At 42.3% G+C, this 15,183-nt stretch overlaps 1 protein-coding gene across 1 annotated transcript in view; it reads left to right on the forward strand.

Annotated features, from left to right (window-relative positions):
• The first annotated feature begins 9,834 nt into the window (after positions 1-9,834).
• The window catches only part of LOC142665994 (cytochrome P450 2A13-like), a 121,332-nt gene continuing 115,983 nt past the window's right edge, over positions 9,835-15,183 (forward strand). The window contains exon 1 of the mRNA XM_075845839.1: positions 9,835-10,000. The gene's annotated coding sequence lies outside the window, so the exon portion shown is untranslated. The remainder of the gene's footprint in view (positions 10,001-15,183) is intronic.

Here is a 15,183-nt window from a genome sequence, read left to right on the forward strand (position 1 = left end):
ATACAGCTGTTTCAGTAAATGTTCACCCCAAGTCCAATTTCTCCCCATTACACCATCAGGGCACCCTTCTGGACACTTTTTTTTACTTTGGTAGGGAATGAGTTCAGAACACTCGATAAACCATGTGCTATGCCTGATAATCTTACTTTCCATGAAAGAAGGGCAATTAAATCACTACATAAAAATGATATTGTTATCCGCTCCGCAGACAGAGGGGGCATTGTCATTCAGGAGAAACATAATTACCTTAGTGAAACATTTAAAATTTTAGCTGATAACACTTTATATTTTAAGTAATCTACCAATCCGCTTTCAACGTATATGTCTGAATACAAATCTCTGATAGACTTGAGATTTGAGGATGGGCTACTAACGAAAAAATAAAGACTTTTCCTTTTTGTTCCCTTCCCCAGTATGCCTTTTATTTATCACCTTCCTAAAACCCATAAATCACCTACCAACCCACCTGGCCGTCCCATTATCTCCGGTATTGGTTCCCTGACAAGTAATCTTTCCCATTTTGTTGATTTACACCTTCAACCGTTTGTCTTGAATTTACCATCATACCTAAGGGATTCTACCCAACTGATTAAAGATTTGCGTGATTTGAATATTGACCCCCTCAGCATCCTACATTTTCAGCTGATGTCACCTCTCTATATAGTAATATTCCCCATGATAAAGGTCTGGAAGTAGGAGGTAGTTTTATCGTCCTGTTCATATATATCAACTGCACAAATATTGTTTTTAACAAATTGTATTGAATTAATTTTAAAACATGTTTTTAGTTTTGGTAACAGTTTTTATAACCAGGTGAAAGGTTGTGCTATGGGATCCCGCTTTGCACCGGCTTACACTAATTTGTACATGGGGTCCTTTGAGGATAAATATATCCTGGGTGATCATCCTTTTAAAGAAAAAATCTTGATGTATCAACGCTTTATTGATGACCTATTTTTTGTATTGAAAGGTGAGGAAAATGAGGCTTCATTATTTATTGAAACACTAAATGATTTTTGATTATCATTCACCCTTACGTTTTCCACTAAATCTATAGAGTTTTTAGATCTTACAAACAGCATTGATATCAGTAATAACTTCGCCACAAAAACACATTTCAAATCTGTAGATGTTAATAGTTATATAGATTTTAGGAGTGCCCACTACCCACCTTGGATTAAAAACGTACCTTTTGGACAATTTAGAAGGGTGAGGAAAAATTGTTCCTCAGATAAAAACTTTTTAACTGAATGTAACATCCTGGAATAGAGATTTAAAGAAAAAAAAATTCCGACCAATCTGATTAAAGGGGCACGTTCCAGAGCCGCTACTCTGACTCAGGAATTTTGCATCAACCAAACAAAAAAAGACTAAACAAAATGTAAAAATAATTTCATTACTTCCTATAATAGTGGGAATAAATCTGTTAAATCCATTTTGTCAAAATATTGGCATATACTCAAGAATGACCCCTTCTTAAAGGACGAGTTAACTGAAAAGCCCACTATCACGTTTAGACGGTCACAATCATTAAGAAATATTCTCACTCCCAGTAGAATGCATAATTCGAAACCACCTGCTCCTAAAATGTTTCCCACATTACATGGCTCCTTCAAACCTGGCCACTCACGGTGCCTATGCTGTGCCAATATCACACATAGGAAAGATGTGTATACAGTGAAGGAAATAAGTATTTGATCCCTTGCTGATTTTGTACGTTTGCCCACTGTCAAAGACATGAACAGTCTAGAATTTTTAGGCTACGTTAATTTTACCAGTCAAAGATAGATTATATAAAATAAAAAAAAATAAAATCACATTGTCAAAATTATATATATTTATTTGCATTGTGCACAGAGAAATAAGTATTTGATCCCTTTGGCAAACAAGACTTAATACTTGGTGGCAAAACCCTTGTTGGCAAGCACAGCAGTCAGACGTTTTTAGTAGTTGATGATGAGGTTTGCACACATGTTAGATGGAATTTTGGCCCACTCCTCTTTGCAGATCATCTGTAAATCATTAAGATTTCGAGGCTGTCGCTTGGCAACTCGGATCTTCAGCTCCCTCCATAAGTTTTCGATGGGATTAAGGTCTGGAGACTGGCTAGGCCACTCCATGACCTTAATGTGCTTCTCTTTGAGCCACACCTTTGTTGCCTTGGCTGTATGTTTTGGGTCATTGTCGTGCTTGAAGACCCAGCCACGAACCATTTTTAATGTCCTGGTGGAGGGAAGGAGGTTGCCACTCAGGATTTGATGGTACATGGCTCCATCCATTCTCCCATTGATGTGAAGTAGTCCTGTGCCCTTAGCAGAGAAACACCCCCAAAACATAATGTTTCCACCTCCATGCTTGACAGTAGGGACGGTGTTCTTTGGGTCATAGGCAGCATTTCTCTTCCTCCAAACACGGCGAGTTGAGTTAATGCCAAAGAGCTCAATTTTAGTCTCATCTGACCACAGCACCTTCTCCCAATCACTCTCAGAATCATACAGATGTTCATTTGCAAACTTCAGACGGGGATGTACATGTGCCTTCTTGAGCAGGGGGACCTTGTGGGCACTGCAGGATTTTAATCCATTACGGCGTAATGTGTTACCAATGGTTTTCTTGGTGGCTGTGGTCCCAGCTGCCTTGAGATCATTAACAAGTTCCCCCCGTGTAGTTTTCGGCTGAGCTCTCACCTTCCTCAGGATCAAGGATACCCCACGAGGTGAGATTTTGCATGGAGCCCCAGATCGATGTCGATTGACAGTCATTTTGTATGTCTTCCATTTTCTTACTATTGCATCAAAGTTGTCTCCTTCTCACCCAGCGTCTTACTTATGGTTTTGTAGCCCATTCCAGCCTTGTGCAGGTCTATGATCTTGTCCCTGACATCCTTAGAAAGCTCTTTGGTCTTGCCCATGTTGTAGAGGTTAGAGTCAGACTGATTAATTGAGTCTGTGGACAGGAGTCTTTTATACAGGTGACCATTTAAGACAGCTGTCTTTAATGCAGGCACCAAGTTGATTTGGAGCGTGTAACTGGTCTGGAGGAGGCTGAACTCTTAATGGTTGGTAGGGGATCAAATACTTATTTCTCTGTGCACAATGCAAATAAATATATATAATTTTCACTATGTGATTTTCTTTTTTTTTTTTTTTATATATATATATAATCTCTCACTGGTAAAATTAACCTAGCCTAAAAATTCTAGATTGTTCATGACTTTGACAGTGGGCAAACTTACAAAATCAGCAAGGGATCAAATACTTATTTCCTCCACTGTACATCCACTGCCACCACTGAACCCTTCCCTATTAGATCTTTTCTTAATTGTGGAAGTACATATGTAGTATATCTTTTAAAATGTTCTTGCCACCTGCAATACATTGGCAGGACCACACAATCTCTACGTACCAGAATTAATAAGCATAGGTTTAACGTTAATAAGGGGTTTCTAAAGCACAGTGTTTCACGTCATAACTGCAAATTTGACAATTGCTATCACTTCTATTGAACAAATTTCCCCAGATGTTCCCAATAAATTCCCAGAAATTAAAATAACGAGAGAAGTATTGGATCTTTAAAATTTCCACCCTGCACTCAGATTAGAATGACATTTCAGAATCATCATTGGATTAATAAGTGTATTCCCCCTCCCCTTTTTTTCCATCTTAAATCTTGTCATTTGTTATGCATTTTTAAAACTTTCTGACATTCTATATGTATCAATGTACTTCTCTTCATTGTTTATGCCTTATTGCCATTTGGTAGAATTTATGATTATTTATTATCGTTGAAACTGCTGCAATGCATCGCTTTGATAATGTTTTCATCCTTTTTATAAAAAAAACCCTGTTATATTAATCCCTTTGTTACTCATCATCCTTGCAGCGCTCATATTCTTCTCTTGTCCTTTTTGGCCCTCTGCGGCTTCCGTAACTGCTCTTTGGTTGCCTTGACTCCAGGGACGCGTTTCAGCGTCGCCTGTGCGCCTGTGTGCCTGTGCAACCGGCGGCACGTTTACGGTCGTGGGTATTCTCGGGTCCCAAGCACTTTTTTTTTTTCATAACTAATTGTTGCAATTTTGTTTCAACCTTTTATCTCTGCTATAATGGTCTTGCGGACCATCTATTGTAGTCTTCTATTCGTGTGTAGTTATAATCTCCCTGTATAGTCTCTTGCTGTACTTTTCCCTTATAGTTTTGTTCCTTCATGATTTTTTTCCTTTTAATCGATTAAATTGCTAAAGCTTTATTCATTAATACGTTGCTATGCTGATGTTTTATCTCCTCATTGCAATGGTTGAACCAATTGTACATTGTGTGTTTTTTCTAACAATGACGTCACGGCTGGACTTTGACCTCTATACATTGGGATCCTTGAAAAAAGCCACCAATGTATTTAATGCGCAAATTTTTTGTGTGCTGTATGGCCTGAGGAAGATGCTTGTCCAGCGTCTAAACGCGTTGCCTATTCTATTATTGTTATTATCTTTATTAAATTAATCACTTCATTTTAAACTTTGCTTAATCTCCGTACACCTTCGATTTCTATTGTAGCAGCGCCGTTTATGGTCCATCTTTTTGCTGTTTATTTTCCTATTTGTTGCGGTGACCTCCTGGTCGAACGGTTTGGACCTTGGCAGCAGCACAACTTTTATCTACCATATTTTTAAATTACATCAGAGTTGCACCTGTTTTTTTAGCGCAACTGCTGTAGGTGAGCATGTAATTGTCTCTACCTAGATGTATTATCACCTTGGATTGACCTGCACTATGTGGTGCCATGCATTTTCTTTCTGTCTCTCTAACTTCCTTTGTAGGACTTTTATATGGGGAGGGAAAAAGTCACGTATAGCCTTCCACGTCCTAAAGCAGCTGAGAGCTAATGGTGGGATTAATTTCCCCAATATCAAACAATATAACCTGGCGGCATTGTTTCGTTTTGTGTCTGACTGGCTCCATGACACCTCATGTTACACTTCTACCCCTCTTGACTCTAGTCTCTTCCCGGGTCAGGCACTTGCAGCTCTTCTACACCTTCCTTACAATCAGTTATCAATTGACACTAGAAACAACCCTTTACTCTTTAACAACTGGCGGGCATGACTAAAAAATCAGAACGCATTTTCAGCTCTCCCCTTCGCTGTCTCTCCACTTGCCATTGATATGCAACCCTAACTTCCAGGGTGGCATCCCCCATGGTATCTTTCGTAGGTGGCATGCATTGGGTCTGACCTCAATAAATCACTTTGTTCACATATTGTAGAGGGGGATGCTTACGCTGTCTGAGATGCGGTTGAAGCTCCCGACCGTACCCATTGATCCCTTCCATTATTCACAAGCCAAAAGCTATATCACAAATGTCTTGAAACAATTGCCAGAGCGGGAATGGAACCCCCTATCTTCTCCAGGACTTCTCTAGACAAAACATACACAAACATCAAATAACCAGGAACTACCAGTTCTTACACCTACCACTGGATTATGCCGCAAATCAAACACCACTGACTAAATGGCAGATTGATGATCAATCACTCACCTACTCACATCATTTTGAGAGCTTTGGACCAAGTTCATAAATTTCTACCTTCGGCCCGATTTTTAGAGATGAGACTTAAAATAGCACATAGATCTTATCTAACTCCACTTGTAGGCCACAGAATAGGTTTATATCCCACCTCCCAATGTTTTAAATGCCACACCATGGAGGCCAATCTCCATCATTGTCTCTGGGACTGCCCTAATATTCAGACTTTTTGGTCCCGTATTCGATCATACACAACTCAGAACCTCACGAACTACACTCCTGACACGGCACTCTGGGCAAATTTTGGCTATTTGTACCCGGACATTATATGGCAGTGGCGGGTGCGAAGGCCATTTTATAAACCTGGCTACACGACCAGGCCCCACCATTTAAGCTTTTTCTGGACCAACTCTCTTACTTATTCAAGATGGATTGGATGGTGGCGTCTCTCCAGAAAGAACAGCAGTTCTTTGCAACATGGGAAACCTTCATCTCCCTACTTCCACAGAGAGTTAGGACGGATATTAGAAACTGCTTTCAGCACATTATTTGGTTTCAGGAACAAATACTTCTAGGAAACATACTAGTGTGAGGGTGTACAGGAGTCTGGAGTGGTTGAGGTGTTGGTGGCAGTCGTGCACTCAGTTTGCATGTTCTCTTCTCTGGGACGCCCCTGCGGCGTTTACGGTGATGTAGACGGAGATGGGCGGCTGGCTGGTCCCCATCCCACCTTTGTCCATGGTTGCATTAAGCCTTGATTAATGGGAGAGGAAGCATGCTTTCTACTTCCGTATGACATTAATGCAGCGGGAGATTTTGTTCTGAAGACAGGCTAACTTGTTTGTTCCCCCCACCCTTCCCCTGATAATACAAAATATCCTGATTGATTGCTGTGTATTCTATAAAATCTCTTGTAACCACTTTCGCTCCTGGGTATTCCCCCCCCCCCCCCCTTCTTTTATTTTTTTATGTTTTTATTTTCCCTCCCTTTTTATTCCTGTACCCTGTATTCAAAAAGTTTAATAAACAAAATTTGGAAAAAAAATAAAAAAGTGGCCGCCATCTCCCCAAAATTGAAGCCACCCTGCGGGGGTTTGGGTGTGTCATTTTGGAATTATTTCTTCTGGCGCAGCCGGTGTTGGATTTGTTCGTTCAACGCAGTCACAAAGACATAGTGAGTAGAAAAGATTTTTATTTAGTACAAGATACAACATCAAAGTGTTTTGAGACCGGACTGGTCTCTTCCTCAGGTAGTGTACAAATGATCCGAGTAGACAGGATCCATGTTATATAACCGAGAGAGGTGTCGGCTAAAATAGCGACTACCGGGTCAGGGTTATAGGTCATATTAACGGGTAAACACATAGAAAAAAAAATTAAAAATAAAAAAATAATATATATATATATATATATATATATATATATATATATATATATATATATATATATAGGCAATGGAGTTAGGGAATAAGTATACTATTTGCATCAAATTTTGTAGTATCTCTTATGTTAAAAATATAAGTTAATAAGTTAACATTTTATAAAATACGATCTGTATTAGCATAGAAATTCATGGATATATAAATATATATAAATACATATACATGATTGTATGTCAGAATAGAATGAGAACAATGATAAAATTGAATACAATTTAGGGAAATCTAGCTGCAAATTTTAGCTTTCACTGCGACACGTCACAGGTTGTCAGTGATATACCGCTATATTTCTAATAGGATTTTTTCGAGTCTTATTTAAGATGATTACCACAGTAAAAAAGGAATAATAAATAAGAAGGAAGTGAAGTTAAAAAGTAAGGTAAAAAAAGGGGAACAAGGATAAACATATATTAGCTACATAGATCATTATTTTGGTGGTTTAAGCAATAATACAAGCCCGAGTCTTTGTTAAATTCAAAAACGACAGTTCAGAAAAAGGGATTGAGGGTTTTCATGAACCTTCAATATAGGTAATAAAAGGGGTCGCTGGTTTTACAGAAGTATGCCTAGATACTGCCGCAAGTGCATGGAATTTGGATACGTTTCTGAGAATTGAACTGAGGAATTGGGGACTTGTAGGAAATGCTTAACGAAGGGATATACTACTGCTTGTTGTTCAAACCAAGGCACCTGTAACATCTGCCTTGTACCGGGACATGCATTTCAAGAGTTTTCATAGACCCGTGGGTGTACAATGAGGTACCCTCGCACACCTTGTACATTTTAATTCCATACCTCACCGTTTAAAATTTACATAGGACTCGCCTTTTGTAATGTTATTTTTTGGGGTGTAAGCTTGTTGAGATTTGGTTCAGAAATGATAAATGACTGGCCTGATTTTAAATAGAAGTTCATATGTGGGGTCATCCCGGGGCAGGCATTGTGCATTATCATTATAATACAGAAATTTCTGAATTATTTCCAAATGTGTCCTGGTCATTGCCAAGTGTGGTAAAATTGGGTGTTGTATAAAATATCCGTACTCCAGCATTGCCTATTGTTTGGCTCCTTTACTAGCCCGATATGTAGCACAGGGCCGCAAAATCTCCTTATCTCCACTGCATTTATGGGGTTCACTCAGCAAATGACAACGTGGGGCTTTGGAATAAAAATTGCTGGCCGTATAAATTAGTCTAGGCCACCATTACGTTTACAAAATCCTCAAAATAAAAGACTTTGAAAAAGTTAATTTCTGTGAGGCCTGAAGTCTCAAACGAAACTCCTGAGCTGCCAATGAAATCTGAGGCTCAAAATTCTCAAGAGGGCGGGTTCAACATGGTGTCACGTATCAGGGGGGGTTGCCTCAGCTGTTGTCCTGGGGCACCTTTGCGAGGTGTTCCTCATCCCTGGATGATGAGGAGGACAGGATGGCATATGCCTCCTCTGCTGCATAGACCCTGTGGGATGACGGACATTTTTATTAGGGGGGTATGTAACACTTGAACACGTGGAATACTAAATTTATTTTTACACAGGAGGTTGCGTGTGATGTGCACTCATTGAATTTAATGTGGTCCGTCGGGTACCCTTCAGTCTCAGTCATTCTACCACACAAATTTTTGTACCTCATTTTTAATTTGATCTTCCAAGGAGGCTACTGACGGAGCCTCAAATGCAGTTGTGAGCGGAATAGATCGCGTTCACGTATGTGTTGGTTTCCAATACCATTCAAAGTGTGCTATTTTGTCTGGTAAGATGACAGGCACCACGACAGAAACCCCACTAACCACAATATAGTCAACGTGGTCCGTCAGGCACCGCTGGTGTCCGTCACAAGGCAGATCCGTCACTAGTTATTTTCGTTGTTCTGCTCCTATGAGGGAGCGGAACAAAGGAAATGATGCGCAGACGTGAACAATGCGGCGGTGTACTCCTGTATGTACAGATGCAGCCAGCTTTATCTGGGCTTTTAACACATTAAGTACACAGCGGCAAGTCACTAGCTTGAGTATTTCAACGCATTTTCCCTGGCCCTTTGCTGTGTGATGTCACGATGCAGCAAGTAATCAGTCAAGATAAACTTGGCTACATCTGTATACCTCATACTGAAGCATATACGTATGGAGACGCACACTAGCATAAGGTAGCCCAAAAGAAAAGCTTTTCCGCTCATTTTACTAAACGGAAACCATCTCTACTGCACGCTGCGCTTGTGAACTACTTCAGTGTACAGCTCGTGTCCATAGGTAGCAGCTTAAATTATCTATAAGCCCTTCTTCCTCTGATAGAAGCCAAAGGAGTGTCCATTATCTCCCGCCTGACACTTCGGCATGGGCATATTCGATTTTCAACTATATCTAAAAGCAACGTAGAGCGCCCCCTCCTGTACACAGCAAGTAAATGGAAAAAGGAAAGCTGTGACAGAACCCACACGGTTCATTTTGAAGTATACAACACGGCCTTCATTTCTTGGTAGCGGCCGTGTGTAATAGAAAGTGGGGTCTGCTTTACGTTAATATACAGTTGGCGTAACAACACGCAGCCACCTACGTGTCTAAAAGAGTACAGGAGAACACTGCGCTGGCATCCCTTAAATACCCTACGTCTCCTCCCACCCCACACACGTAGCGCCGCTCTGTGCGTTTGTTCCCGCCCTTTTCTTCTCGGCATCGTTGCCATGGCAGCGGGGACGCTCCTCACGGTCTTCAAGTTCCTGTTAGAAGAATAATTACTTATTTATATATAAAACTTATACCAGGTGCGCACGCAGGGAGGGGGGTTTCCAGTTGCCCGGTAACCCACTAACCCCCCCCCCCGGCGCGCCTGGTACCGTTTTGTTGCAGACAGCGGGGAACAGGAAGGCCCTGAATAGCGTCTCCGTTGCCATGGCAGCGGTGCTCCACACGTAGGAGGCGGGAACAAACACTGCGCGGCGCTAGACTTCGTCGCTACGTGTGTCGGGCTGTGAGGACGCGGGGGTGCATACCGATAGATTCACTGGTGTATAAAATAATCCCAATACTTGGCGCACGTTTCCTGAGGTATACATGTTATGAAAAGCCCAGAGAAATACACCGCAGTGTAGACCTAGCGGTATTCACTCTTTATAAAGGCAACACGGCATGCTGTTTAATGATAGTCTAACGTCAAGGTATACATAGGGAATGTACTAAAGTGTGCTACATTTAACCCTGTACTGTGTAATATTACACCGTGACGCAGCCGCCATCTTTACGTGTCGCCCAGGGGGCCCTCACACCATTTTCTGTGTGCGCGCCTTGCATCAGAGGTAATTTTTTTTACGCTGTCAGTCCCCCCCCTCCATTTTTCTACCCACACAAAGTCCCCATGTGTGGCCGCTGAGCTCTGCACCATTATCACTGGTCGGCATTTGCAAATTTTTTGGCGCAGGTTTTATTTTTGGTGTTCTGCTTTAACTCTTCACCATCTACCTGTGCGCGCCCTGCGGCCACTGAGTCTGTAAGGGTATGTTCACACGCAAACTCAAAATACTGAAAATACGGAGCTGTTTTCAAGGGAAGACAGCTCCTGATTTTCAGACATTTTTTCCTGCCGTTTTTGGAGCTCTTTTCAATAGTCTATGAAAAACGGCTCCAAAAACGTCCCAAGAAGTGTCCTGCACTTCTTTTTCACGGCCGTTTCTTTTACGCGGCCGTCTTTCAAAACGGCCGCGGAAAAAAACGCCCCGTCGGAACAGTTTTTCCAATTGAAATCAATGGGCAGATGTTTGGAGGCGTTCTGCTTCCAATTTTTCAGCCGTTTTTCGGGAGTTTACGGGCTGAAGATAGGCCGTGTGAACATATCCTAATAAGCCTCAGTGGTAATTTGTTGACGCAGGTTTTTTTAGGGGCCATATATATCTACAGTGAAGGAAATAAGTATTTGATCCCTTGCTGATTTTGTAAGTTTGCCCACTGTCAAAGACATGAACAGTCTAGAATTTTTAGTCTAGGTTAATTTTACCAGTGAGAGATAGATTATATTTAAAAAAAAACAGAAAATCACATTGTCAAAATTATATATATTTATTTGCATTGTGCACAGAGAAATAAGTATTTGATCCCTTTGGCAAACAAGACTTTATACTTGGTGGCAAAACCCTTGATGGCAAGCACAGCAGTCAGACGTTTTTTGTAGTTGATGATGAGGTTTGCACACATGTTAGATGGAATTTTGGCCCACTCCTCTTTGCAGATCATCTGTAAATCATTAAGATTTCGAGGCTGTCGCTTGGCAACTCGGATCTTCAGCTCCCTCCATAAGTTTTCGATGGGATTAAGGTGTGGAGACTGGCTATGCCACTCCATGACCTTAATGTGCTTCTTTTTGAGCCACTCCTTTGTTGCCTTGGCTGTATGTTTCAGGTCATTGTCGTGCTGGAAGACCCAGCCACGAGCCATTTTTAATGTCCTGGTGGAGGGAAGGAGGTTGTCACTCAGGATTTGACGGTACATGGCTTCATCCATTCTCCCATTGATGCGGTGAAGTAGTCCTGTGCCCTTAGCAGAGAAACACCCTCAAAACATAATGTTTCCACCTCCATGCCTGACAGTGGGGACGGTGTTCTTTGGGTCATAGGCAGCATTTCTCTTCCTCCAAACACGGCGAGTTGAGTTAATGCCAAAGAGCTCAATTTTAGTCTCATCTGACCACAGCACCTTCTCCCAATCACTCTCAGAATCATCCAGATGTTAATTTGCAAACTTCAGACGGGCCTGTACATGTGCCTTCTTGAGCAGGGGGACCTTGCGGGCACTGCAGGATTTTAATCCATTACGGAGTAATGTGTTACCAATGGTTTTCTTGGTGACTGTGGTCCCAGCTGCCTTGAGATCATTAACAAGTTCCCCCCGTGTAGTTTTCGGCTGAGCTCTCACCTTCCTCAGGATCAAGGTTACCCCACGAGGTGAGATTTTGCATGGAGCCCCAGATCGATGTCGATTGACAGTTATTTTGTATGTCTTCCATTTTCTTACTATTGCACCAACAGTTGTCTCCTTCTGACCCAGCGTCTTACTTATGGTTTTGTAGCCCATTCCAGCCTTGTGCAGGTCTATGATCTTGTCCCTGACATCCTTAGAAAACTCTTTGGTCTTGCCCATGTTGTAGAGGTTAGAGTCAGACTGATTAATTGAGTCTGTGGACAGGAGTCTTTTATACAGGTGACCATGTAAGACAGCTGTCTTTAATGCAGGCACCAAGTTGATTTGGAGCGTGTAACTGGTCTGGAGGAGGCTGAACTCTTAATGGTTGGTAGGGGATCAAATACTTATTTCTCTGTGCACAATGCAAATAAATATATATAATTTTGACAATGTGATTTTCTGTTTTTTTTTAAATATAATCTATCTCTCACTGGTAAAATTAACCTAGCCTAAAAATTCTAGACTGTTCATGACTTTGACAGTGGGCAAACTTACAAAATCAGCAAGGGATCAAATACTTATTTCCTCCACTGTATATATAACTAAAAAAAAAAAAAAAAAATATGGTTATGTGAAATAGTGCCTGATTTGGTAGGGTGTTAGTGTAGCGGACTTCTAGGTTAGGCCCCATGCACACGACCGTAGCTTTCATCTGTAATTACGGATAAGGTGATTACGGATGAATTTGCTGACCCATTCATTCCATTAGCCACGGACAACCTTCCGTATATTTACTAATGTGTTTCCGGGCTGTAGAAATGATCCGCAAAATATAGAACATGTCCTATTCTTGTCCGTAATTGCTTGATTTTATTCTAAGAATTCTATGGGCGCTAATGCAATTACAGATGTGCATCTGTATTTGCGAACATTAAAAATCCTTACGGTCGTGTGCATAAGACCTTAGCTGAAGTCGATTTGTAAAAAAAATGATATAGCATAAGTTTTAGCTATACAATTGTGCTACAGTTTTAGGGCAAATTTACACAAACGTGATATACGTCCGTGCAACGTGCGCGATTTTCACGCGCCTCGCACGGACCTATGTTAATCTATGGGGCAGTGCAGACTGTTCGTGAGTTTCATTCAGCGTGTGTCCGCTGCGTAAAACTCACGACATGTCCTATGTTTCTGCGTTTCTCGCGCATCACGCACCCATTGAAGTCAATGGGTGCGTGAAAATCACGCGCAGCACACGGAAGCACTTCCGTGGGACGTGCGGGATTCGCGCAACAGCAGTAAGAAGCATGATTGAAAACCACGTGCTTTTCTGTTTACAAACATACAAACAGAGTGTCATAATGATGGCGGCTGCGCGAAAATCACGCAGCCGAGCATCATACGGGTCTGACACACAGAGCTGTTAAGTGCCTTTTGCGCGCGCAAAACGCACACGCTCGTGTAAATCCGCCCTAGCGTTGCTAGGCGACGTCAGTAAATAGTCACTGTCCAGGGTGCTGAAAGAGTTAAACGATCGGTAGTAACTGTTTCAGTAACTGTTTCAGCACCCTGGACAGTGACTACCGATCACAATATAGATAAAACTGTAAAAAAAACAAGACGTTCATACTTACCCAGAACTCCCTGCTTCTTCCTCCAGTCCGGCCTCCAGGGATGAAGTTACAGCCCATGTGACCGCTGCAGCCAATCACAGGCCAATCACTGGCTGCAGTGGTCACATGGACTGCCGCGTCATCCAGGGAGGTCGGACTGGATGTCAAGAGAGGGACGCGTAACCAAGACAACGGCCGGGTAAGTATGAATTTCTTTTACTTTTATTACAGAAAGGGCTGCCCATTCTCTTTTTCCAGTACATCCCTCATGACAGCACTACAGGAGGTTGCCCTATTGACCTCTGTAGGGACAGGAAGACAGAGGTTAAAAGGCCCCTCCCACCACCCACTTGCCAGTGTTCTTCCTGTCCCCACAGGGTCAGGAGCAGAGAGACGTCGCTCCTGTGTTACTGCAGGAAAGAAACTCGTGCAGGGGGCAAGATCGGGGGGTCCGTGCACTCCCCCTTCTCTTCCTCCTAAAGCCCAGGCTAACACCCCTCGAACAAGGGGTCCCTTAGCTCCCACCCTGAGACACCTACCGGAGGATTCCTAGTCAGGGTTCGGGTAGTGTGTGGGGGCTGGGGTTTCCCAAGCAGGCTTCGGCCTGTCCGCGGACCAGGCGGAGACCGGCAGCTCCATAAACGTGGACGCACCGGCATGGATCCTCGCTGCACCGCATAGCAAGCCTCAGTCGCCGGCTATGGCGGCTGCACTCCAAAGGAAAACATGCTGGAGACGAATAGCCGACCGGAAATTACGTCGGGCTACTTCCGTCCGCGGCCATCTTGGAAGGCGGGAAATTCAAAACGCCCGCATTTAATGGGACACGCACAGGTATGTAGTTAGAGCTGATAACTCTAACTTGGATTATTTTTGTGGATTGCATATTGCATTGCCTGTTACCTGTCGCGGTATGGAACTTCCTCGTCCTGATGGAACTCCAGATATGTCCCAGGGTCACGTGAGTCTTACCCTTGGGGAAGGGTTATGACCCCTTATGTATGTACACCATACTTTACCTACCTTCTGTTTTCTCTAGGAAAAAGATTCCTCTCGGAGACAAACTGATAAAAAGAAGGTTAAAAAAATGTGCGACTTGTGCAAAAAAATTGCCAGAGTCCCATAGGAAACAATTGTGTCAGGATTGTATTGCAATAATAATAATAATAATATAATAATAATAATAATACTAAAGGAGGAACAACCAACGTTCATGTCTGAACTTAGGGCTATGATTCGTGAAGAAGTGGGTCAGTCAGTAGCCTCCCTCGCCCCTCCGCAAGAAACTCCCTCACACTCCCGGGCAAAAAGACCACGGATTGAAGTGGATCAAAAATATTGTCCTCCTTCTCAGGGGTCTGACTCTGAGCAGGAGTGTTATTACCTATCGGAGGGTGAGTTAGAAGAAGGAGAGGAACTCTTGCCTTCAACTTCTTCCACTCAAGAGAAAAAATTATTCTTCTCTTCCGAGATGTCGGATATCTTAATTCAAGCAATACGGGAAACCATGGATATTCCCGAAGAAGACCAACCACATACCATCCAGGATGAGATGTTTGGAGGTCTAACGGAAAAGAAAACAAGGGTTTTTCCGGTAAACGAAAATCTCAAAAGAATGGTGACAACTGAATGGGAAGATTCAGAAAAAAGGCTCTTCATTTCAAGAGATTTTAAAAACAGACTTCTCTTTGGTCCAGAGGACACTAAGCCTTGGGATGAGATCCC

The sequence above is a fragment of the Rhinoderma darwinii genome, chromosome 13, assembly GCF_050947455.1.
Source record: "Rhinoderma darwinii isolate aRhiDar2 chromosome 13, aRhiDar2.hap1, whole genome shotgun sequence".
Classification (NCBI taxonomy): Eukaryota; Metazoa; Chordata; class Amphibia; order Anura; family Rhinodermatidae; genus Rhinoderma; species Rhinoderma darwinii.